Genomic DNA, 25,701 nt, shown 5'->3' on the forward strand with positions numbered 1-25,701 from the left:
TATATTAATTCACTTTTTGCAATATCCATTGTTAACAAGCTGGTTTAAGGTTCATATTACAAAGACTTACACATAAAAGACTAAGGGCCTGATTCTAACTTTGGAGGACGGTGTTAAACCGTCCCAAAAGTGGCGGATATACCACCTACCGTATTACGAGTCCATTATATCCTATGGAACTCGTAATACGGTAGGTGGTATATCTGCCACTTTTGGGACGGTTTAACACCGTCCTCCAAAGTTAGAATCAGGCCCTAAGACTGATGTATACAAGTTGAAACGAATACCTGTGAAATGGGTACGAGTAGCAAATGTTTTTATAAATCTTAATGTGCCTTAGTGATTTGTTCTTGTATAAAGGACGGGTTACCTATATTTCTAATAGTAAAATACTCCTTTCTGTATAGAACCAGAAGAGTGAACAAATAGAATAGTTTATCAAAGTAGCCCACCAGATTTCTGAAGGTTAACAATTCTGAATGATGGGGGTCACATCAATTTCTCTGGCTTGCTCCTTTTGCAACATGCCTTAACTAAACAAATAGACTGATTGACTAGACACACCAGGTTAAGCCATTCCCATCAGTTGACTGGAGGTTACATTAACTGCCTGCTTGATGTATAGATTATTTGTCAAATACCGTGCACACTGACCGACAACTGTTAAGAAGCATTTCCTGTAAAATTCAATATAGAAGTAATACAATTTAGCCTGTTTAGTGAAAGTGACATCCTGCATTTCAGGTAGCAAATTACATATTTTAAAGATTTTTTTTGTAATTTACTAGGGTAAAGGTGTTGCCTACCACCAGGATTCAAAGGTCAGTAAATACTGAGATTCACAAAGTATAAACTCACACAACCTTCAAATGAAGACCTCCTCGTTCTGTTCATTCTTTTGCCTTCAGTCTCCTAGCAACAGTTATGACAAGCATTGTTAAAGCCAATAGGTCTAAGCTTTGAATAGTAGAGCTATTAACTTTGCCAGTGCTTGGTCACACTGACTAGCAATTTCATGTGTTAAGATGCATGGGTACACTTTGGCACTCCTGAAATGGATTTGCTGTTAAAGGAAACACATTTCAAACTGGTCGCCATGTGTACTTACCCTTGTGAATTCATACGTCATTGTGCATGAATGCACGTGTCATGAAGCAAACATCTTGATGTGAAAGCGAGCAAACCTTATGATGCTTCTGTGTGTGCTGGGCTAATGTGGCCCACGTTATCCTGTTGCACTCACATGGGGTAGGGTACAAAGGAACTCAGACACTGTGTTGGTGATTAGCATTGGTTGTGACTGCTGCACAGCCATTCTGGTCACATATTTATTGCCTCCACAGGCCACAACGTTGGCACAACCATTTAGCTTACACTCCTGGGGTCTCCACTGAGACCTCTCCATCTGAAATATCACATTGGCATATTACATTCCTCCCCAACTTTAATAGTTAACAGAACATAACATCAATTGGGCTGAGCCCCAAATGTCAGAACAGTCTGACATTAGGAATCCAGCCAGCCTTGAGGATGGGCTGGGTTGAGTCTCAGGTGATACCTCAGATGTTCGTCCCGGCTGGTCATCAGCTCTTGAGCGCTCTTGGGTTTAGGGAGGTGAGCAGGCTCTAGACTTCGCTTATCCCCTGCAGTCCTGGGAGCTGGGGCCTTGCAGGCTCAGATCTCTGGCTACTGGAGATCTCAGGTTCACAGTGTTCAGTCCTTTCGTCGGGTAAGGCATTCAGGCCCTCCTCGGGGTCCAGATCTATCAGGGTATGTTCGGAATCTTTTGAAAAATGACATGTTCTGAGTCATGGTTTCTCTATTCCAGCTCGCAGTTTACCAACGTGCCAGATATTCTCATGACTCTCCACTGCTGTTGCTCATACGGAAGTCTGAATTTGCTGCCAGGGTATTGGTCCCGGACAAGGACTTCATCACCCACTTGGATCGGGCTTGGCTGTGTCCTTCGTGCTCTGCTGGCTCATTGATTTATCTCCCTCCGTCAGTGCAGAACTTCAGAATCACTGACAGGAACTGGCACCCATGAGAAGTGATGTGGGATAGTGTCCATAACTACCCATCCCAAGGTGGCACGGCTAGTGGCTTGGCTTGTCGTTGTGTGTGGCGTTTGACGATATTCCCTAAGGAAACTGTATATGGCTCAGCCCACTGGTTGATCATCGGCCTGGGCATTTTTCTGATGAGGTATCCCCACGAGTGTAGGCAAAGTCTTGCCCATGGAATGGGGGACTGTTGTCAGTCTTTACACTTCCCAGGATGCCATGTGTGGCGATAGTCTTTTCCGGTTTATCAATTACTTTGGCTGCTGATTGGCAGTTCACTAGCTCTATCTCTGGGTACTTTGTGTAGTCATTGAGTATAACAAGGACATTTAGGCCCTCATTCTGACCTTGGCGGGCGGGCGGAGGCCGCCCGCCAAAGTCCCGCCGTCAGGTTACCGTTCCGCGGTCGAAAGACCGCGGCGGTAATTCTGACTTTCCCGCTGGGCTGGCGGGCGGTCGCCTTCAGACCGCCAGCCAGCCCAGCGGGAAAGAGGCTTCCACGATGAAGCCGGCTCGGAATCGAGCCGGCGGAGTGGAAGCTGTGCGACGGGTGCAGTTGCACCCGTCGCGTATTTCACTGTCTGCGCAGCAGACAGTGAAATACATGTAGGGGCCCTCTTACGGGGGCCCCTGCAATGCCCATGCCAGTGGCATGGGCACTGCAGGGGCCCCCAGGGGCCCCGCGACCCCCCCTACCGCCATCCGGATCTCGGCGGTCCGACCGCCGGGATCTGGATGGCGGTAGGGGGGGTCGGAATCCCCGCGGCGGTGCAGCAAGCTGCGCCGCCGCGGAGGATTCAATGGGGCGGCGGTACACTGGCGGGACCCCGCCAGTGGTGCCGGTCCGACCGCGGCTTTACCGCCGCGGTCGGAATCCCCATTGGAGCACCGCCGGCCTGTCGGCGGTGCTCCCGCGGTCCTCCGCCCTGGCGGTCAAAGACCGCCAGGGTCAGAATGACCACCTTAGTCCTTCTGGGAGGTGCTGGAAATCGAGGCTAACTGCTTTCCATGGGCGATGGGGGCCTTCTTCTGTGGTAACCAGTGGAGGATGATCTGGGAGCCCTGTGTCCTGGCATAACTGACAGGATCTGACAGCTTGTTCAACCATGGTGTCCATGCCGGGGAACCAGACCTTGGCAGGTAACTATTTTTTTGTCTTGGTTATGCCTTGATGTCCAATGTGGGCCAATTGAATGGCTTACTACATCAAACTGGTGGGCATGACCAGACAAGGCCCACGCAGGAGGCATCTGCTGGCATCTCTGGACAGCTCATGCTGGATATGCAATAGTGCCCTCAGGGTCTTTCTCACTTCGGGTGTTCGGCTCAGCACCAGTGCTTTGAGGGCCCGCCACTGGTTGGACAGCAGGGCATCAAGGACCAATTGCAGACATTAACCCTCACTGGTGGCTTGCTGTAAGGCGACCATGGATATTGGGAGAGGCCTTGACCTCTCTGTGATGAAACGCACATAGGTTTTGGTTGCCTTAGCTTCAGCCTCTTCTCCAGGTGTTGCTGCTCGTGGGTGTTGTAAGAGGTAATCAGCTGGATTGCCAGCGCTTGGGTGATACTCTACTTGGCAGTCATACTCCTGTAGTTGGAGCATCCACTTCTCAGTCCAAGGGGGTAGCTTGTATTCTGACCCCCGGAATAAACAGATCAGTGGTTTATGGTCTGTGGTGAAAACAAAAGGGTGTCCATAGGCATACAGGTGAAATGAAGGCAGGCCCAGTGAATAGCGGTTTCCTCTTTCTCTATTTGCAAATACCACGTTCATTGTCTGTTAGGAGGTGGCTAACATAAGCAACTGGTGTCCTGTCTCCATGAGATTTCAGCTGGGTGAGCACAGCACCTAATTCCTTTGGACTGAGGTCCACTGCGATGGTCGTCTTTGACTTTTTGGAAAGCTTGTTCTTCGGCTGAACCCCAGGTCCATGGAGTGTTGGCTTTTGTAAGCGCCCTTAGTGATTAGGTGAGGCCGGTCAGGTCTGGAATGAACTGCCTACAAAAATTGACCATTCCCAGGAAACTCCGGACTTCAGAGGTGTTGGTGGGAGCTTCAGCTTCCTGGACATCTTTAACCTTGTCGGGGTCTTCCGTTTAGGGAACTCTCACTTGATGTGGTGTGAAGTCAGGCCGGCCTCGTGGATTCTCTGAGGGACTCCTCTTTGACACTTATGGTGTTCCGGCAGGGTTTTTGCATGCATGAGGATGTCATTACTGGTGTTTAGGAAACCCGGGAGGACACACATTACCTCTCGGTTGGTGTTTTGAAAGATTTCAGTTGTGTTAGAGATGCCAAATTTGAGGCAACGGTATCTCCTCAGGCCTAGGTGTCCAAAAAGTTGTGATATCAAGTGATTCTCGATGAAGTGGTAGCTGATGGTAGCTGGACCGTAGGTCTACTTTCGAGAACCAGTGGGCACCTGTGAGTGCCCTAAGGATATCATCAACTGTTGGTACCACGTGGCTCTTTCTCTTGATTGCGGCATTCGTTAGCCTCATATTAACACAGATGCGGACCTCTCCCGGCTGCTTCAGCTTTTTGGTAACCACAATCAGAGAGACCCAAGGAATGGGCCCTGACACTCTTTCGATAATTCCAGCACTTTCAAGTTTTGCTAGTTCTGTTTCCACCTTAGGCCGTAGGTGAAAAGCAATGCAGTAGTGACTTAAGGCAACAGGCTGCTGGCTTTGTTGATTTGTAGCTTAACTTCACTGTTTTTGAGGCAGCCTATGCCTTTCAAGATGTCCTCATCCTTGTGTAGGAGGCTGGTTAGTTGGACCCCACAGGCAAAGGATATGAGTCCTAATATCTCTGCCGTTTGTCCACTTATCAGCGTGCTTGTGCTTCTGTTTGCCTCATAAAACACTGTGTCAGTGCAAGCGTCTCCGTAGGCTACTGAAGAGTGAAAACACCCTAGCAGGGGTATTGGGTCAGCCTGCCCATATGCAAACACCTATATCTTTGCCTTGTCCTGTGTACCTATACTGATTTGGCATTTTGTGAGAGGGTGGCGTTTTCCGGGCCATGGCCCCTATGGCAAAAATGGTGTGAACTGCATGGTTCTCAGTGTCATCATCCATGTCATCCCGTCCTTCTACGCCTTTAAAACAGCGTGAGCCGCTTCTATCGCAGTTTTGAACCTCACTGATTGGCCTACTTTTGTGTGATGGTTGTATTTTCTACACGCCACACAGAGCCGTCCTTTGGCAGGCAGTCATTTGGTCGGTGCGGAGGGCCTCAACAGTATCCACACTTCTTGACGGAGGGTGCTTGGGACATAGCATAGCCTGGGCATGCTCGTGCTGCACTGATCTTCTCGGTTTTGATGGGGCAGTGTAGGACAACCTTCATGTGTGAGGCTCTGATTTTCGGGAGTTCCTTTGACCGCACTAGCGTAAGAATGCTTCGCAGGGGCTTGCCTGGCTCTTGAAGGATTGTCTCTTTTAGCTTGGTGGACAAGTACCCTTGTATTATTTGCCCATGTATCTCCTCTTGCTCATTTGTGAAACAACACATGCGAGCTAGCTCAATGAGTCTACGGTGAAAGTTGTTAAGGGTTTCCTCTGGGTCTTTGCAGGCTTATCGAAATACAAACCTCTCGTAGTCTCGGTTTGCCATTTATTCAAAATGGCTATTCAGGGCACAAAGACAGATGTCGTATGACTTTGGTGTTTCCTTGGTCAGCCTTTTGTAGAATTTGTGTGTCTTTCCCTCCCAAGTGGAGTAGCAGGGCTCAATGCTGTTCCGCAAGGATGGCAGCTCCTTCAAAGTAAAAGTTTATATGTTCTACCCATTCCTTCCATTTTGGCGCCAACGCAGACGTGGCTCCCACAATAGTGAAAGGTTTAATTGCCAAGATGGTGGCCATAGCGACATGCCCTGGACTAGGTTAAGTTGTGGTCATAGTACTTGAGTCTCAGCAGAGGTGGGTACACACTTCTGGATCCATTCATCCTCTCACTGATCTACCTCTGTCTTCACACCCCGAAAGGAGCAGCTGGGGTAGGTATGATGACGGCCAGGACTCAGTGTAAGAATGTACCCTCTTTTTGCCATGAATACCACCACTTTTTGTCAGCTGTCAGTGTGTTTTTGACTGTGTTCATTGGGATCCTGCTAACCAGAACCTCAGTGACTGTGTTCTCTCCCTCTAAATTGGGTTGCTTAGGACTTAGCACACCCCACAATAGGCATACAGGTGCCCCCAAATAAGTCCCTAGTATATGGTACTTAAATACCCAGGGCATTGGGGCAACAGGGGTTCCCCATGGGCTGAAGCATGTATTGTGCCACCCATGGGAGCCCATTCAAAATGTGTCTGCAGGCCTGCAATTGCAGCCTACATGAAAAGGTTCATGCACCCTTTTACTACAGGTCACTGCACTAGGTCACTGTAAGTCACCCCTTTGGTGGGTCCTCCTAGCCCAGAGGGCAGGGTGCAGGTACCTGTGTGTGAGGGTGCCCCTGAATGAGCAGAGGTGCCCCTACAAACTCCATCTCCACTTCCCTGGACTTGGTAAGTGCAGGGAAAACATTTTACCCATGTACTTGGCATAGGTTTCCATCTGTGTCCAGCTACATAATGGTAACTCTGAACATGGGCATGTTTGGTATCAAATATGTCAGAACTGTTGTCATTATTGGTTGTATGATTCCATGCACCGTTGGGGCTCCTTAGAGGACCCCCCAGCATTGCTCCTACCAGTCTTCTGGGTTTTTTTGGGCAGCCCACGATGCTGTCACACCTCAGACAGGTTTCTGCCCTCCTTCTGCTTGACCAGCTCAATCAGAGGGAGGCAGAACAAAGGATTTATTTTGGGAGAGGGAGGCAACACCCTCTCCCTTTGGAAATTGGTGTTACCTGGCTATCATTTTCCAGCTGTAGCTCCTATAAAGCCTTTGTGCTAGGTGATGGCTCTCACAGAAGTAGCTACAGTCCTGCCTCCAAGAAGTACCCAAAACAAGGACACAATGAAGCATGAGGTCTCTGCACCTGGCTCTCATCAGCCTTTCATGGCGGTCATCAGGCACAGACAATAGATTAGCCCTGCTTTGGAACTTTGACACTTTAAACAAGAGAAACTTATGACCTTCCCCTTACTTCTTCCATCTACCCTATGTTGTCACTCAGGAAGAACTATTAAGCAGTTCTTTGCTAAAAAGGACTTCACAGATGTTTGTTCTACCTCACTTTAGTTCTGGGTCTCTACCCTGCAACCACAGGGACGCAGTCAATATAGGCCCACTGCGGTGTAGTGAAGCAGTATCCACTCTCCATCTCATCATGCAAAACACATCCAACAGGTACATCCAACAGGTACACACACTTAGACTTTCATCACACAAGGAATCTTACTACTATGCACTAGCTACATACCCACCACACATACAGGCACATAGTATGTCAGGGCACAAATCTAGGGGTCACACCAAATCACTCCTTAGGCCATCTGAGATGATCTACCTGAAGCTTCCATTACCTCTTCTTCTGCTCATCAGAGCCTTGTTATGATCCTGAGCTCCCCTTTGCTAATTTCCGAAGCCCTTTGTCCCCATTGTTAGCCATTAACCATTTCCCCTGACTTCAGCCATCTGAGTTTTTTAACCCTATCTGCCATCCTTCACAGACCACACTCATTTTTACCCATCTACCTCTAATCTCCTTTGCCAAGTTTCAGAGTCCTTGCCCTCAGATCCACCCTCAGTCTACTCTGCCAGCATCAGACACTGTCTTCTATCACTAAGAGCTCAGAGTGTAGCAGTTCCAGCTTTTTATTCACATTGAATGCTTTATTTCTCAGTATTTACCTACCAGTTCCATATTTGGGCTGAAGAGATGGGGGTTTCTAGGGTTTGGCAGCATACGAAGCATTTACAAAAGGGATAACCCAGGCTCACATAGATGTCCTGCTACTGATCTTCTTCCTTCTCTTCCAAGTCCTTCTGTGCCTTTAGGCATTGGTCCTCCTCCTAGTCCCTTTCTAAGTCCTACTTTTAGGGGCTGGTTTGTGTCTCCTGATTCCCATCCTGGCCCTGGAATAACTAGTTCTGATCACCCTTGTAGCGTCTTCCCCAGCCTGGTACCCACTGAATGATTAGGCCACACGTGGAGGTGTAAATCACACATCTTTAGTCCTCTGCATGTACCTGTGAACTCCCAACATTCTAAAGTAAACTTTCATACATTGTATTCTAGTAATTATGTCACACACTGATATTGAGCCCTTGGGAAGCCATGAAAGTTCTGTTCTAAATCATTCAAGACACTACATCTCTCCCTCTGCTAAATGAAAAATTCCAAATGCTTAGAAAAACATTAGACATGTGCAAAATGTATATATACAGAAACATGTACATCTATATCTCTTTGGTTAATCTACTTGGCGCTTTGATCTGTCAACCGAATCTGGTTACTGGAAACTGTAAATGATTGTCTTCAATGTTGGAAACTGCCAATGATGGTAAGGAATCAGCAACAGTCATTGAGTTTTCACAGTCAGTCTTTCTTTTACCATCTTGAGCTGAAAACAAATGAAGCATAGGCCTCAAGTGAGAACAGTCTCTGGGAAGGATTTTCTGGTCTTCAGGTAGCCACCATGTGCCCTTTGGTACATACTACTTGAAAATGTTCTACATCATAAGGAGCCTCAGATTTTCTTTTCCTTACCTGTCATGCATTCACCAAATCTCCCTTTCGGAATGAAAGATCTTTTGCATGCCACCTCTTATCTGCATACATTTTCATTTTCTGTTTTTGAACCAAGTCCCTCATACGGATCACGTTTTCATTAGTATCTCTTTCTGGGGTCAACTGGGGTATCTTGTTTGCCCTTGCTCTCCTGAAAATCAATGTCACAAGACTGTCACCTGTGGTCAAGTGGGGTGTTGAACGATACGCTTGTAAAGTAGTGCTCAGCCCTGTTTTTAAACTGAGCTTCTTAAGAGATGCACATTGCACTGCTTTCTATATCATACCCACAAAACGATCAGCAAGTCCATTGGCTTGTGGCCACAAGGGTGTGATCTTTTGATGTTTTACATTCAGATGCTCTAGAAATTCCTTAAATTCTTTGCTAATAAAGGATGGATCATTGTCCTACTTCATAATGTCCGGCAAACCCCATGTTGCAAATATGCCACCAAATTTTTTGATCACTCGTTCATGTGTCATTGATGAGAGAACTTCAACTAATAGAAAACATGAATATTCATCTATTATCAAAATGATGTCCATTGCCAATTGGACCAAAGAAATTGATGGCTTGTTTCTCCCAGGCATGTCTAAGGAGTTCTGATATTTGCATATGTGACAAACTTTGAGCTCCTTTTAATCTCTTTCATCCAGGTATGGACACCAAACTCTTGAAGAGTTCTCTTTGAGGTAATAATATCACAGCGTCCTTTATGAGCCACTTCTATCACATTTTGTCGTAGACTCTCTGAAATCGGGATCCTCAATCCTCACAGAATAACCCCTTCCTGTGTTATGGATAATTCATCCTTGACATTCTTGTACTTTAGATATTCACCATCATTACTTAGAGGTTAATCCTCTTCGTTCCACTGCTGATGGTCAATTATGTCTTTTAACATTAACATGTCACTATCATGACTCATAGCAGTGACAATCTGGGCTAACGCTATAGCAGCTGGCGTATTTGACTTGACAATGAAATTGATGTAGGCCTCAGCCATTTTGGAAAAAGTACCATGACCTTGAATGAGACTTTTGAAAAGAAATCAGCAGGATTTTGATCCTTTCCTGGTTGATGCACAATTGTGTAATCATACTCTGCCAATCTTGATCCCCATTGTTCAATTAGAGGAGGCATCTCAGCCTTTGGATTGCCAGAGATGGTCAGCAAGGCTCGATGATCATTCACCAGCATAAAATGCTTTCTATACAGGAATATATGGAAATGTTTACAAGCCCATACTAGAGTCAAACTTTCCTTTTTCAGGCTGTGAGTAAGCATGTTCTGATTGTGATAAACATCAGCTAGCATAGACCAGAATATATCTTCTTGCTTTTGGGCATCCTGTATGCTGTGCAATTATGGCGCTTACCTCAATAGGGCTAGTGTCAACTACAATCTCGGTATGGAGCTTTGGATTGATATATGACATTTCTGTGGCATTTTCTATGGCATGTTTGATTCTAATGAAACTTTTTTCACGTTCTCTTGGCCATTTAAAATAAACATTTTGATTGGTTAACTCTCGTAGTGGAACACTGCAAGCAGCCAAGTTCTTTACGTATTATGAACAGTAGCTGCCCATTCCAAGAAAATAACATACCATCAAAACATCTTGAGGGGGGTCAGAATTTGTTAAAGCTTGTACTTTTTCTTAGTCAGCCTTCATGCCTCAATCAGAAAATATATGGCCAAATAATTTCAATTTTCTTTTTGTATAACTCACACTTATCAGCATTTGTAGTCAAGCCTGCACCACTGAGTAACTGACATACTTGTGTGAGGGCTCTATCGTGCTCCTTCTGTGCAGCTCAAAATACCGATATGTCATTGCTATAGTTAAATACATTCACAAAAGGTTGTATGATGTGTTGTATGGAGACTTGGAAAAGTTCTGAAGCCGGTGGCACACTAAAGCTGATTACCTTGTATCTAAACAAACCAACATGTGTTGCAAAAGTTGATATATATCAGCAGTTTTCTTCTAGTTCTAGCTTATGATAACATTTTGTTCAAATCAAGTTGAGAAAAGATCCCTGTGAAATTTAATTGCATAATCATGTCTGTAATGTGCAGCCCTAGATGTCTTTCTCATTCAATTGCTTTGTTCTCTTGGCACATGTCAATGCATATGCACACATCTCCTTCATGGTCCTTTTTAGGCACTACTACTATGGATAAACCCATGGCATTGGACTGGTGGAACATTCAATAATGTCATGCTTTAGTAATCTTTCAAGTTCTTTTTCCACAGCTTCTTGTAAATGAAAATGAACTTGTCTGTGTCTCTGAGAAAGCGGGCATCCCTATTAATATGCAGTTTTACTTCATAGTCTTTAACTTTCTCAAACCATGAAACAGTGAAGGGATTTGAAGTACTATCTCATGAGGAGCATTCATGTTGTAATTCACTGAAATCAGTCCCACATCAGCAGCTGTGTTAAAACTGAGCAAACAGGCACCTGCTGTGATGGAGCCTAAGTGTATACTTTGGTCTTTGATGGCGTCAGACAGTTCATTATACTTTTCTTCAGGCATTACTTTTATCAAGGCACCACTATCAATGATGAAGATATTGAACATCCATTCATTTTCAGTATAATCTTTTGACACTGTATGATTTCTTTATTTTGACATGTCAACTTTTCTTCGACTGGCTTCTCTCCTCACAAGCAACTAGTCCGACAAGTGCACATTTTTCTGAGGTAAACATTGACATGGAACAATCACTTTATTCACTTTCACTTATAATTGAGGCTGAAGAACTGGTTGAACATGATCTAGATGGTGATCGACTTGGTTTATTACCTACTTGCCTCAACTGATGTTGCCACTTGGCTTTGTGGGCGCGTCAAACGTTGCCTCTTGAATGTCATAGCAGACATTTTCTCTTCGTGTCGTGGTGCACTTGCTTTTTCCTTTGCTCTGCACATCAGCATAAAATGTTTCTTTTCACCATGGTGTTTGCATATCTGACCAGTGCCGGCACACTTTCCTTCACGTGGAAATGCAAATCCACATCTGAAACACAACATCTTTTTGGATGTAGACATAACTTTGGGGGTCATTCCAAGCTTGGCGGGCGGCAGGAGCCGCCCGCCAAGCGGGAACCGCCAGAAGACCATACCGCGGTCAAAAGACTGCGGCGGTCATTCTGGGTTTCCCACTGGGCTGGCGGGCGACCGCCAAAAGGCCGCCCGCCAGCCCAGCGGGAAACACCCTTCCACGAGGAATCCAGCTCCGAATGGAGCCGGCGGAGTGGAAGGGGTGCGACGGGTGCAGTAGTACCCGTCGCGAATTTCAGTGTCTGCTAAGCAGACACTGAAATTCTAAGTGGGGCCCTCTTATGGGGGCCCCTGCAGTGCCCATGCCATTGGCATGGGCACTGCAGGGGCCCCCAGGGGCCCCACAACACCCCATACCGCCATCCTGTTTCTGGCGGCCGAAACCGCCAGGAACAGGATGGCGGTATGGGGGTCGGAATCGGTACACCGCCGACTTTCCGTTTCTGGCCGCGGCTGTACCGCCGCGGTCAGAATGCCCAAAGGAGCACCGCCAGCCTGTTGGCAGTGCTCCCGCGGACCACGGCCCTGGCGGTTTTTACCGCCAGGGTCAGAATGACCGCCTTTGTGTCCTTTAGTCTTTTGTTTGCAATTACTTTTCACATTCATGACTGACTCACTCTGGGCCCCTTCAGGGCCTCTATGTAGGCAGCTTGGTATTTCAGCACATTCCTCAGCTCTGGCAGCCATCAACACACCCTCCATGGCTTCTTCATCATTAAATTCATTGAATTTACAGTGTCTGACGAGTGTGTTGAGCCTTTTAAGGAATCCACTGATTGGTTTGCGAACTCGTTGATGTTCTTGACTAAAAACATCTTCATTATCAGGTCTTGGTTGTGGATTGAACTTGAGATTCAACACATTCTTAATCTGATGGTTTGGGACTTCTTCGTCAGTTTTCGGCATCTCCTTTATGACTTCTTTCACGACATCATCAATAAGATTTTTTATATATTTGATAATCTCCCTGTTATCAGTCTCTTCAAGTGCATCAATGAAATCTTAAAATGTCTCTCCCCATGCAGTCCGTCTAACACCAATATTTACCTTTTTTACAGTGTCGAAGGGTGGTGGTGTTTTGAGGAAGGCAGCAGCATTATAAACCGGAGTGGAAGTTACTGACATTGAGAATAGCACTTACCTTGGCCTCTCTGACTGGAAATCAGACTCCGTTCCCTTCATTCCCCGGCACTGCGATGGGTTGGCCTCGGGATCATCGTTGATGGACTCCATCAGCAGAACAGCCTTCTACCAAGTTTCTGGCCACTGTAAGTATGGACCTCTCATTTAGCACAACCCTTGTGGTTCTTCTTGGGCCCTGCATCAACCATGAAGCAGAACCTCTCTCTAGCAGGCTTGATAAGTTCTTTACTTTTTTTTTTGTGTATTGTTTTACACTAGGTTGATCAGCCTTTAGCTCTATTTGATATTTGATATTTGTTTTTAACTGAGCTTTGTAAACTTGGTTGAACCTGCCTTTAAAATTAACCCTCGGTATATTGTATAACTTTATTTTGCCTGGCAGTGTGAAACCTTTTTGTAGAATCTTGGTTGTAGTCCCTTGACCAATGATGATTAGACTTTCCCATGAATCTCTCTTTCCATTCACATTGTCTGGAATTGCACTTTACTCCACATATGCCAATGGTAGACTTGGCACTTTGACAAAGGCACACATGGCACGCACAAGCAGTTTCTTGGACCAAGGCAAACTCTCCAGGAGAGAACTTTCTTCTTCGGATTACTTATTCCCTATCTCATAGCCAGTTGTAGTGTCTTCCCCAGACTGGTACCCGCTGAATGACTAGGCCACACATGGAGCAGTAAATCACACACCTTTATTTCTCTGTGTGTACCAATGATCCTCCAACATTCTAAAGTATACACTCATGCATTGTATTCTGGTGATTACATCACACACTGATACAGCATCCTCGGGGTGTCCTACAGGTTCTATTCTAAATCATGCAAGACACTACAACCCTGGTACAGGTTTTCTGAATCTGGTGCTCCTGGTTCTAGTTCTTCCTGAGCCTGGTGTTCCTGACCATATTTCTGGCTCTTCCCTGTATTAGCCCTTCCTGGGCCTCCTGATCCTGGTACTTCTGAACCTCACTCTGATCCTACTGTTCTGACAGGTTCTTCCCCACCTAGCCCTGTTGTCCTGGTCCTCTTAGGGATTGCGCTCCTAGTCTTTCTGGTGTGGATCATCCTGATTCTCCTTTTCCTTATGGCCCACCTCATATTGCTTACAATGTTCTTAGTCCTCCTTAGTAGACCCTCTTGGGCTGGACCTGGTCATTTTGGTCCTGATTTAGTCCCATTGGTCCTTGTGGTTCTGGTTGCCCTGGTTTCTCTGATCCTCACCAGCCTAGTCTTACTATCCCAGTTTCTAGTCATCGTGCTCCACCTTCAACTTCAGGGCCTGATCCCCTTGGTTCTGAACTCTCTGGTCTCTAGGCCTGTTCCTGGTCCTACTTATTCTGATCCTTCTAGTCCACCTAATCCTTCGCATCTTATCTTTGCTCTCAACAGCTGTAGTTCACCTGCTTCTAACCTAATCAGTTCTTTGGGATCTGTTCCAATATGCCATGATAATCTTGGGCCGGGTTGTCCAGCTCATTGTCATCCTAGAGTAATTTGTTCACTTTGTCCAGATCCATCTTGTCCAGGTCACCCTGTTCTCAGCTACCTGACTTGGTCATCATGGCTCTTGTCATGCTGGCTTTCTGTGTTCTTGTCCTCCTTTTCCTCCCCATCCATGCTTGTCCAAGTGTGCCAGCCCTGATACTCCTGGGGCTTTGTGACTTGAGATTCCTTTTATTCTTGGTTTAGGTCCCACTGGTCTTCCTTGCCCAGGCCCTCTTAGCTCTTGGTGTGCTGGTTCTGGTTGCCTGGCCATCTCCTTGTGATTCTTCTGGCCCTCTTCTCCTAGTCTTCCTCACTCCCAGTCTTGTTTGCATAGCAATGGATTTCCTATTCCTGACCCTCGCAGTCCATGTTCTTTTCTTGTTGCTGTGTCCACTAGAATTGATCCTTTTGTTTCTGGCCCTCCTTGTTTTTGTCTTTATATGCCTAATCCTCCTAGTTCTGTTCCTCCTGGTCATCCTGATCATTCATGACACCTTCTCCTAGCTCTTTCTTTTCTTTTCTGATCCCCTTGAACCTCCTCCATTTGACCTAGTCCTTCTGATCTTTCTGATCCTGCTCCTTTAAATCCTAGTACATCAGTTCCTGGTCCTGCTGTTCCCTTCGGGCTACTTGACTCTGTGTCCTGTCCCTCATGGGCCTTCCCCTCTTAGCTCTTGCCTTCCTGGTTCGGTCCTTTTGGTCCTCATGTCTGGGTCCTTTTGAGCCTCATCATTTTGGTCCTGATCCTCCTGGCCACCATATCCAGTCCCGTTGCTCTGCCCCACTTGGCAATCTGAGGCCATATCCCCAAGGTCCTAATCTTCATGACTATCTTAACACTGGCATGACCATGATCCTTTTAATTCACCAAGTCTTCCATGCTCTGCTGTTCTGGGTACCTTAGTACTGCCCCCCTTGGACTTCCTAGTCCATGTCCTGCTTATCCTGGTACTATTGCCCTCCAGGTACTGGTCTTTGTACTTCTCTTGGATCCAGTCCTGATCCCCCTGGCCCCAGTCCTCCTGTTCCTTTCCCTCATGGTTCTTCATGATAGCCTTAAAACTCACTGACCTTGTACTTCTTGGTCTATCTGGTCATCATTCCCATGTACCCCTGCCTTGTCCTTTGTATCTTCTGTTTCACAGGTTCCAGGTCCTGAACCTTTTCACCCCCCGCCTAAGTCTCTTCCATCAGCCCTGCTGGTCCTACTCCCTTAGTTTATCAGTTTCCTGATTTGCCTGCTTGTAGTACTTCTGCTTCTAGTTCTCCCAGTATATGTAGTCCTGGTCTTTCTTTGTTTCGTCCTAATGTATCGGGTCTTCTGGAATTGGTCCCACAGATCTTGGTTTCCCTAGCACTCCCAATATCGCAGGCCTCCTGTCCCATCATAGTCCTATTAGTCAACCTGGTTTTCCTATTCTACTGTGTTCTTGTCAATCTGATCCTGGTACCCTCCATCATTGTCCTCCAACTAATGGCCCTCATTGGGCTTGTCTTCCTCATCCCACAGTCATTGGTCCTCTTGGTTCTTATGTTGTGAGTCATCCTGATTATTGCAGTCTTGGTCATGCTGGTTTAGGATCCCCTAATGTAGAAGAAAACTACTAATAGAGCTACTCAAATAAGTATGAAGATACCATCATCTTCATATACCAACACTATGGTTTAGAATGATGCTAACTATATATAACTGACCAGTTGTATGCTCATGATATCAGGCTACTATACTTAGGTGCTTGGTCTCAGATAAAGTAATCCTATTGCATAATTAATATAAACTTATTTTATATATACAAATATTTTATTGTTCAATAGTAATACAGTTAAGAAGAATATACATGACATCAAAAAAATATAGAAAAGACATACGAAGCACCTAAATCAAGCATACCACATGCACACTAAACTATACAAATGAATAAACGTGTCTTATTTAAAAGTGAAACAACACATCAAGAAACTAGTCTAAATAGCAAAATAAGGCTAAAACAATTTTCAATAATAGGAATATTGAAATATAGGTCGTTCTAATGTGTTAGCATTAATAATCTGATACACAAAAAAGAAACAATGCTGACATAGTTCTATCCAAATGGTACCGTAGGGACCGAAGGCCTACGCGCGTTTCGGTGTTTCAAGATATTATGAACAACCTTCCTCAGGGCCGTTCCCAGTGGTACTGTTCAATGATGCTCTAGTCTTAGCAGCCAAATCTTCGGGTCAGATTGATTATAGGTTTGTAATGTTCTTTTTGATAGTGTAGTCAAAAGATCTGATGAAAGAATTATATAGCAATTTACATAAATCATCGTGCTAGTTAACTAGAAGTCACCTATCTATATTTGACATATATATCTCTACCCAAGGTGACATGTTATCTTATCAAGAATACGTGCCCAAAGGATCAAAATGGACTTTGAATAATATTGTTAGTAATAAAATATGAGATGTGAGAAGATAAAAACTAAAACTACTAAGTTGAAAAACATAGTAGTGACACATATGACATTAGTTGCTGTGGTACATGACAAGTGCAACTAAGGGCCCCGATGGTTAGTATATCATCATTGGTGGATGTCTTATATTGCTCTGCCAACATGCCTTAGTTCCCTTTGGTGAATACATGCAGCTTAATACGTGTAGAATAATAGAGATGATAAGTTTTGGTAAAGACGGACCTTACTTGAAGAGTCTTGTCTAACGTTTTTATGGGGCAATAGTTTTTCCGGCCGTTTCTGCTTCTCAGAACATGATGATAACAAATATTATGCAGAAGGATGAACTAGATAAATAACAAAAAACGCATAATAGATAAGTAAATAAATAAATAATTATGATATATTGACGATGTAATAGATATATATTATTGCTATTATTTATATGGGCTGAGATTCACCTAAATATTGGCTGGTATCAGCTATTAAATTTGAGTCCATATAATCCGTTTTTTATGTATATCGATCCTCAAAATCTTGCCGGCATACAGAGTGAATCCAGAATATAAGTGCCTGGATACAATGGTTTAGACTATTACGAATAACAAAAAAGGGAAAAAAAGAAGGGCCAAATGGTTAAACTATTAGCTATGTGAAACTCATACTGTACATTGTAGTGATGATAAAATGAATATATCACAAGTACAGTCAAAAGAATACTACAAACTACAATGAGATGGCACCATTTTATGAAATCGTTCACCTCTGGTCACGATTCATAGATGATATTTTTTTCATATGGACAGGTGAAGACCATTCAGTCAGTGGATCAATTTTTGCGATCCCAACCTCAAGTTCACTATTCACACCAGTAGAAATAAAGTTGAATTCTTGGATATATGGATTGGCCACAATAACTCTCAACTTAAAATGTCATTGTTCACTAAACCAACAGCTAGGAATACTATATTACACTACGACAGTTTTCATCCTACCAGTCAGAAACAAGGGATACCCTTTAGTCAATTTCTACTCCTTATCATCTATTTGTTCCTGGTTCCCTCTGGCATGAGTAACACTTTTCCTTATAGCTTGGTCTCCCTGGGCTTGGATTTTCTTGTCCTCGTCCTTGTGGCTCTGGTCGTCCTATCCTCCTGGTGGTCCACCTTCTGATCCATATTCTTCTCTCCTACATGTCATCATCCTCCTCCTACAGGTTCTTTAGTCAAATACTGTTTGAAATAGGGGTCTTTGGCTGGCAGTCAGGTTACCCCCTGTCCAAGCACAGACCTTCACTCTAGTCAAGGTAAAGGAGAATCACCTTCAGTTAACCCCCACTCACCCCCTTGGTAGCTTGACACAGGCAGGCAGGCTTAACTTCAGAAGCAATGTTAAAAGTATTTGTGCCAACACACACACCAATACAAAATGCCACAACACAGGTTTAGAAAAAATAGGTAATATTTATCTAAACAATAAAAGACTAAAACAACAAAAATTCCAACATAAACAAGTCAAGATATGAATTTCCAAAAGAATAAGTCTTAATCCTTAGAAAACAATGAGAATGCTGTTGCTACACAAATACCTGGTTAGCGTCAACAATAAAGCCGCATGGGCGAGTGTGCGTTGGATAAGTCAGCAGTGCGTTGGTTCCTTACTCGCAAGTGAGGCCATGCGTCGTTTCCATCTCCAGTTAGGTCGGCGATGCATTGTTTTTCTCCCTCGCAAGAGAGCAATGCGTCAATTTCCGGAAGGGGTACCTCGGGCTCGGGCAGGCTTTGCGTTGATCTTTCACGCCCAGCGATGTTGCGTTGAAATCCAGTTGCAAGGTGTGAGAAAAACACATTGCGTGGGGTTTATGTTGCTATCAACCTCCGTAAGCAGGTGTTGTGCATCGTTTCTCCAGCCCACGATCATTGATCTCACAGCCGCAATGCAGGTGGAGCAGCGATTTTAGCTGCAAAGTCAGTGGCGCATTGTTTAGCAGCTGCGTTATGGAAGGTGCATCAAAAAATTCCCTGAACGGCAGTGTTTGAGTGGATTTCAGTCCTTATCGACCAGCTTCACCTTTCAAGAGCCCCGGGACTGCATGGGGCACCACTTGTGAGAAAGTAGCCTCTTTCTAGCATGGTTAGCCCCACTTTTGGCCTGTTTTTGAATGGGTGTCAGTGTGTTTTTACTGTGTGACTGGAATCCTGACAGCCAGAACCGCAGTGCTCATAGTGGAAACCCTATATGTCAGTGTGTTTTGCCTGTCTCACTGGGATCCTGCTGGCAAGGACCCCAGTGCTCACAGTTTGTGGCCTAATGTGTGTGTTGTCAGTAGTGCTTAACTGTGTCACTGAGGCGCTGCTAATCAGAACCTCAGTGCTTATGCTCTCTCTGCTTTTACATTTGTCACTATAGGCTAGTGACTTCATTTACCAATTTCAATTGGCACTCTGGACCCCCCTTAGAAGTCCCTAGTATATGGAACCCAGGTACCAAGGGCATTGGGGTTCCAGGAGATCCTTATGGGCTGCAGCATTTCTTTTGGCATCCATAAGGAGCTCAACCAAACCCTTTCACAGGACTGCCACTGCAGCCTGCGTGAAATAGTGTACACATTATTTCACAGCCATTTTCACTGCACTTAAGTAACTTATAAGTCACCTATATGTCTAACCTTCATTTAATGAAGGCTAGGTGCAAAGTTACTAAGTGTGAGGGCTCCCTTACACTAGCAAAGGTGCCCCCACATAGCTCAGGGCCAATTCCCGGGACTTTGTGAGTGTGGGGAGGCCATTACACGCGTGCACTGCATGTAGGTCAATATCTATATGTAGCTTCACAATGGTAACTCTGAATATGGCCATGTAAGGTGTCTAAGATCATGAAATCGTCCCCCATTCCAAATCTGGTATTGGGGAGCCAATTCCATGCATCCTGGGGGCTCCACATGGACCCCCAGTACTGCCAAACCAGCTCTCTGAGGCTTGCAATGCAGCTACAGCTGCTGCCACCTCACAGACAGGGTGCGGCCCTCCTGGGGTCTGAGCAGCTCAGTCCCAGAAAGGCAGAAAAAAGCATTTCCTTTGGGAGCAGGGTGTTACACCCTTTCCCTTTGGAAATAGGTGAAGCAGACTGGGGAGGGGTAGCCTCCTCCAGCCTCTGGAAATGCTTTGAAGGGCACAGATGGTGCCCTCCTTGCATAAGCCAGGCTACACTGGTTCAGGGACCCCCAGTCCCTGCTCTGGTGCGAAACTAGACAAAGGAAAGGGGAGTGACCACTCCCCTCTCCATCACCACCCAGGGGTGGTGCCCAGAGCTCCCACAGTATGTCCCAGACTTCAGCCATCTTGTTTTCCAAGGTGTGGAGACACTCTGGAGGCCTCTGAGTGGCCAGTGCCAGCAGGTGAAGTCAGACACCCCTCCTGATAGGCCCATACCTGACAAGGTAGCCAATCCCCCTCTCAGGGCTATTTAGGGTCTCTCCTGTGGGTTCTGTTCAGATTCTACTTGCAAGTTTCCAGCAGGAATCCTCTGCACCTACTACTTCATCCTCTGATCTCGGATCAACCGCAGACTGCTCCAGGTACTTCTGTAATAGCAACAAAGTATCCAGAAGGGCTACTTTTTCTTTGCAACTTCAGCTCTGACCAGCAACTGCAACAGTTTCCATGGCGTGCACGCTATAGGGGCTCCCTATCTTCACCCTGCACCAGAAGGACCGAAGAAATCTCCAGCGAAGCGACGGAGTTACATCCCTGCTCACGCAAGCACCTTCTAAGTCGACGGCCAGTTCTCTTGGACTCCTCTCCTGGTGACGAGCGTGCTCCTTGGAACACAGTGGGTGGACCCCATTGAAACAGACTGTCCTGAGGTCCTGCTGTCACAATTTGGAGGAGGTAAGACCTTGCCTTCCCCGAGAACGACAGTATCCCTGTGCACCGCGTCTTCTTCACCTCCTGAGGCCTCTGTGCACTATTTGCAAAATTCCTTCATGCACAGCCTGGCCCAGAACCCCAGCACTCTATCCTGTGATGCTCAACTCGCTGAGTTGTTCTCCGGCAGCGTGGGTCCTTCCTTTGTAGTGCTGCACCAACCGCATTTTGCACCTCCTTTGTCCCCGTGTACTGGGACTCCCGTGGGTGCTATCTGGTGTCCTGAGCACTCTCTGAAGTGCTGAAAGCCCTCTCTTCCTCCTCACACAGAGTTGAGGCCCCCAGGTCCCTCCTGGGTACAGATAGCACAAACTTGATGCAAAACGCGACTTTGCTGGAACCAAGGCTTGCTGGAGGAATCCAGTGCCAAAACTCACCTGCATCCAACTTCTCTTCGTTGGACATCCAGTGCATCATGCAGGAACCTGCTGACATCTTCCTTGGGTGCATTTCTGCAGTCTTCGTCCAATCAGGGACTCTTCTTTTGCACCCTCTTCTGGGTTGGCAGGGGCTCCTGTCCTTCCTGGAACTTCTTTCGATTTCTGGACTTGGTCTCCTTCCTTTGCAGGTCTTTAGGTTTAGGAATCCACCATTTGTTGTTTGCTGTCTTGCTTGGTTGTTGGAATAACTCTAATCATGACTTGTCCTAAGGAAACTTGCAGTACTTTACTCCTGCTTTTCTGGGATCTGGGGTGGGGTAATTTACTTACCTTTACTGTATTCTTACTCTCCCAGCGATTCTGCACACACTACACTTGTCTAGGGGGAATTCGTGATTCACATTCCACTTTCTTAGTGTATGGTTTGTGTTGCCCCTAGACCAATTTTCTCCCATTGCATTCTATAGCATTTCCTATTGTTTGCACTATCCTATGTCTAATTACTTACCTTATGTTGGTGTCTAGTGTATATATTGTGTATAATACTTACCTCCAGAAGGAGTATTTTCTCTAATATATTTTTGGTACTGTGTCACCCAAATAAACTACCTTTATTTTTGGTAACACTGAGTATTGTCTTTACTGGTGTATAAGTACTGTGTAACTATAAGTGGTATTGCAGGAGCTTTGCATGTCTCCTAGTTCAGCCTAAGCTGCTCTGCTATCGCTACCTCTATTGGCCTAAGCTGCTAGAACACTACTACATTTCACTAATAAGGGATAACTGGGTCTGGTGCAAGGTGTAAGTACCCAAGGTACACACTACAAACCAGACCAGCCTTCTACACCACTTGGCAGGGCAGGAGTCTCACCAGAGAGTCAAGATGCTGGCAGAGAAGTCTTTGATGGCTCTGAGACTTCAACAACAGGAAGCAAGCTCAACTCAATTCCTTGGAGATTCTTCTTAACCAGGAATGCAAAACAAAGTCCAGTCTTTGTTCCCTATCACAGGCAGAAGCAGAAATTGCAGAATAGCCCAACAAAGCATAGTCACAGGTAAGGGCAACCCTTCTCCTCAGCTCTTCTCCTTGGCATAGGTTCCTCTTCATTCCAGAAGTGATCTAAGATCCAGGGGTTTTGGGGCCGCTACTTATACTCCTCTCCGCCTTTGAAGTAGGCAAACATCAAAGGAAAGTCTCTCTTGTTTGTAAGATCCTGCCTTCCCCAGGCAAGGCCCCAAACACAAACCAGGGGGTGGGAGACTGCATTGTGCGGGGGCAGGCACAACCCTTTCAGGTGTAAGTGACCACTCCTTCCCTCCCCTCAGCCCAGCAGGCCCATTAGGATAAGCATGCTATCCTCCAGTTCCCTTTGTGTCACTGTCTAGAGGAGAGGTGCAACCAGCCCAACCATCAAACTGACCCAGACAGGGAATCCACAAACAAGCAGAGTCACAGAACGGTTTAAGCAAGAAAATGCCTACTTTCTAAAAGTGGCATTTTCAAACACACAACCTAAAAACCAATTTCACTAAAAGATGTAGTATTAAATTGTGAGTTCAGAGACCCCAAACTCCACATGGCTATCTGCTCCCAGAGGGAATCTATGCTTTAATAATATTTAAAGGCAGCCCACATGTTAACCTTTGAGAGAGATAGGCCTTGCACCAGTGAAAACTGAATTTCACTGTCAGGACTTATAAAACACATAAGTACATGTCCCACCTTTAACATACACTGCACCCTACCCACGGGGCTACCTAGGGCCTACCTTAGGGTTGCCTTACATGTATAATAAGGGAAGGTTTAGGCCTGGCAAGTGGGTACACTTGCCAAGTCGAATTAGCAGTTTAAAACTGCAAACACAGAAACTGCAATGGCAGATTTGAGCCATGTTTACAGGGCTATTAATGCGGGTTGCACAACCAGTGCTGCAGGCCCGCTAGTAGTATTTGATTTACAGGCCCTGGGCACCTTCAGTGCACTTTACTAAGGACTTACTAGTAAATCAAATATGCCAATCATTCATAAGCCAATGTACATAAACAATTTATACAGGGAACACTTACACTTTAGCACTGGTCAGCACACAGATACAACCTGGGAAGTAGAGGCAGAAACTTAGGGGAGACCATGCCAATTATGCCAAGTCTAACATTGTTATTGTAAATCATTAATGGGGATAGCATGGTCATGCTGCCAGTTTTGCCTTACCTATAGTAAGTGCAGCTGACAATGTTTCAGTCAAAACACGGTGGGTTGGTAGCTGTACCTTTCATGATCACTGTCAGAGAAAAATTTAGTGGTGCCTGAAGACTCTGGGTATAATTGCTTATTCCAGGCCTCCTTTTTGACCTTCTCAAGAGTATGTCACAAGACTTGTGAACAATTGCGTTGTTGGGTGAATAAGAGTGACCCCTGTTCAAGCAGCAGCCACAATCTCTGTGAAGGTGAACCGAAACAGTCACTAAATTCCCCTGCACATAACCCCCTTGTAGCTTGTTCCATAAGCAGTGCGGCCTAAACAAGAGGCAATGTATAAAGTATTCATGCAGAACACAAACAGTAATAAAGTGAAAACAACAGAAGAAAAATCCCACATCAAGTTCAAACAATCATTTGCAATGCAATAGGCCTTGCATTTGCTTGAGTTAGAGCTATTGGCATCGTATATGCATAACTGGACTTTTCTTGCCATATAAATTGGTCAACCCTGCCACACAATTTGTTTGGTCCTCTCTGCTACAAAATTCTAGTGGTCCTGCATATAACTAAAGCGGTTCCATTTACATTCTTCCTCTATCTGAAGCAAAAAATGAAAATATTGCCTTTATTTTATTGTTTGATATTATTATTTTGCCCCCCTCAATCTAGTGTGGGGTTCCAGAGATACCCTAGACAGAAAGAGCATGTTGTGCGGTGCAGTGAGTTATGGGCAAAAACATTTTGTAAAAGGAATGCCCTGCAAACCCGCAAAACATTATGGGGTGAGTCGAATATTGCAGTTTGACTGTAATGCTCAGAAGAGCTCCACGAGGACACCTTAATAAAAATAGCATTTGTAGGAAACATTATCATGTAACCATATAGTCAGCCCCTAGAGGGTACAATGACATACAAACAGAATAGCAGAAAGTAATGCAGGTTTACCAAATATGTAGCCCATAGAGGGTGTAGTGCCTTACACATTTTGAGGCCTAGTAGGCCTAATGCAATACTATTACAAAGACGGACCTTAAAATACAAACTACTTCCAGGTGTAAAACAAAAGTTCTAGCCATGAGAGAGCTTAAAAAGATGGTGGATGGTCGGAGAGGTTACTCCTTTGGGGTCTCCCAATCTAGTGTGGGGACCCAGAGATGATCTTGACAGAAAGAGTACATTGTGCTGAACGTGTTGATGATGGTCCTATTGTCCCAGGACCACCACAGACTCAGTTATGGGCAAACATATTTTAAAAAAGAAATGCCCTGAACAGCATTATGGGTCGAGCTTCCCCAAGTGCAATGAATAGTGTAATATCTAGATTGCCATGCTCAGAACAGCCCCAGGAGAACACTATAATAAAAATAGCATTTGTAAGAAACATGGTCAGGTAACCATATAGTCAGCCCCTATAGGGCCTAATGATATGAAAACAGACTGCCAGAAAATAATGCAGTGTAATTATATATGTAGCCACTAGAGGACGTAGAGCCTTACACATTTTGAGGTCTAGCAGGTCTACTCGAATACTATTACAAAGAAGGTCCTTAAAATACAAATTACTCATAGCTGTAAAGCAAAAGCCCCAGCCATGAAAGAGCTTTAAAATACATTGATTGGTGGGAGAGGTTACTATTTTGAGGTCCCCTCAACCTAGTTTAGGGCCCCAGAGATGACCTAGACAAAAAGAGTGTGTTGTGCTGAACATTTTGATGGTGGTCCTATTGTCCTAGGACCACCACAGGCTGACTTGTGGGCAACATGTTTTGAAAAAGAAATGACTGCAAAGTATTATGTGGTGAGTTTCCCCGAGTGCAGTGAGTACTGTAGTATTGGCTCTCCCGCTGCGCCAGGAGAGTCGCATTGAGGATTTCTGTGTTTTTTACTTTTGTAACTGCTCCAGTTTGTATATTTGCAACTGCTAAACTTGTGGTAGTCAGGTAAAGTGCCTCTGAGACAGTGTTTGTGCTATTTGAAACTTCACATACTCATGTAAAGCTCTTCTTCGTTTGAGTTCTTGCTCTATTAACCTTGAGAGAGCTCAAGTTTTAATAATAAATTATTGTCATATAAATACAATATTGTAGCTAATGAATCTGTAGTTTAAAAGATTTAATAGAGAAAATAATGTAGAAATGAAAATGTACACGTTTAAATTATGCTGGACATTTGTGCCTAACATTGGTATTTTTACATTATGTTTAGTATGAAGACATTGAATTGTATTTTGAGTGAATTCTTAATTAATATTAACATGAAAGTATTATTTTCAAGTAACAACAGTAGACATATAAA

Source organism: Pleurodeles waltl, chromosome 10 (assembly GCF_031143425.1).
Source record: "Pleurodeles waltl isolate 20211129_DDA chromosome 10, aPleWal1.hap1.20221129, whole genome shotgun sequence".
In the NCBI taxonomy this organism is placed as follows: Eukaryota; Metazoa; Chordata; class Amphibia; order Caudata; family Salamandridae; genus Pleurodeles; species Pleurodeles waltl.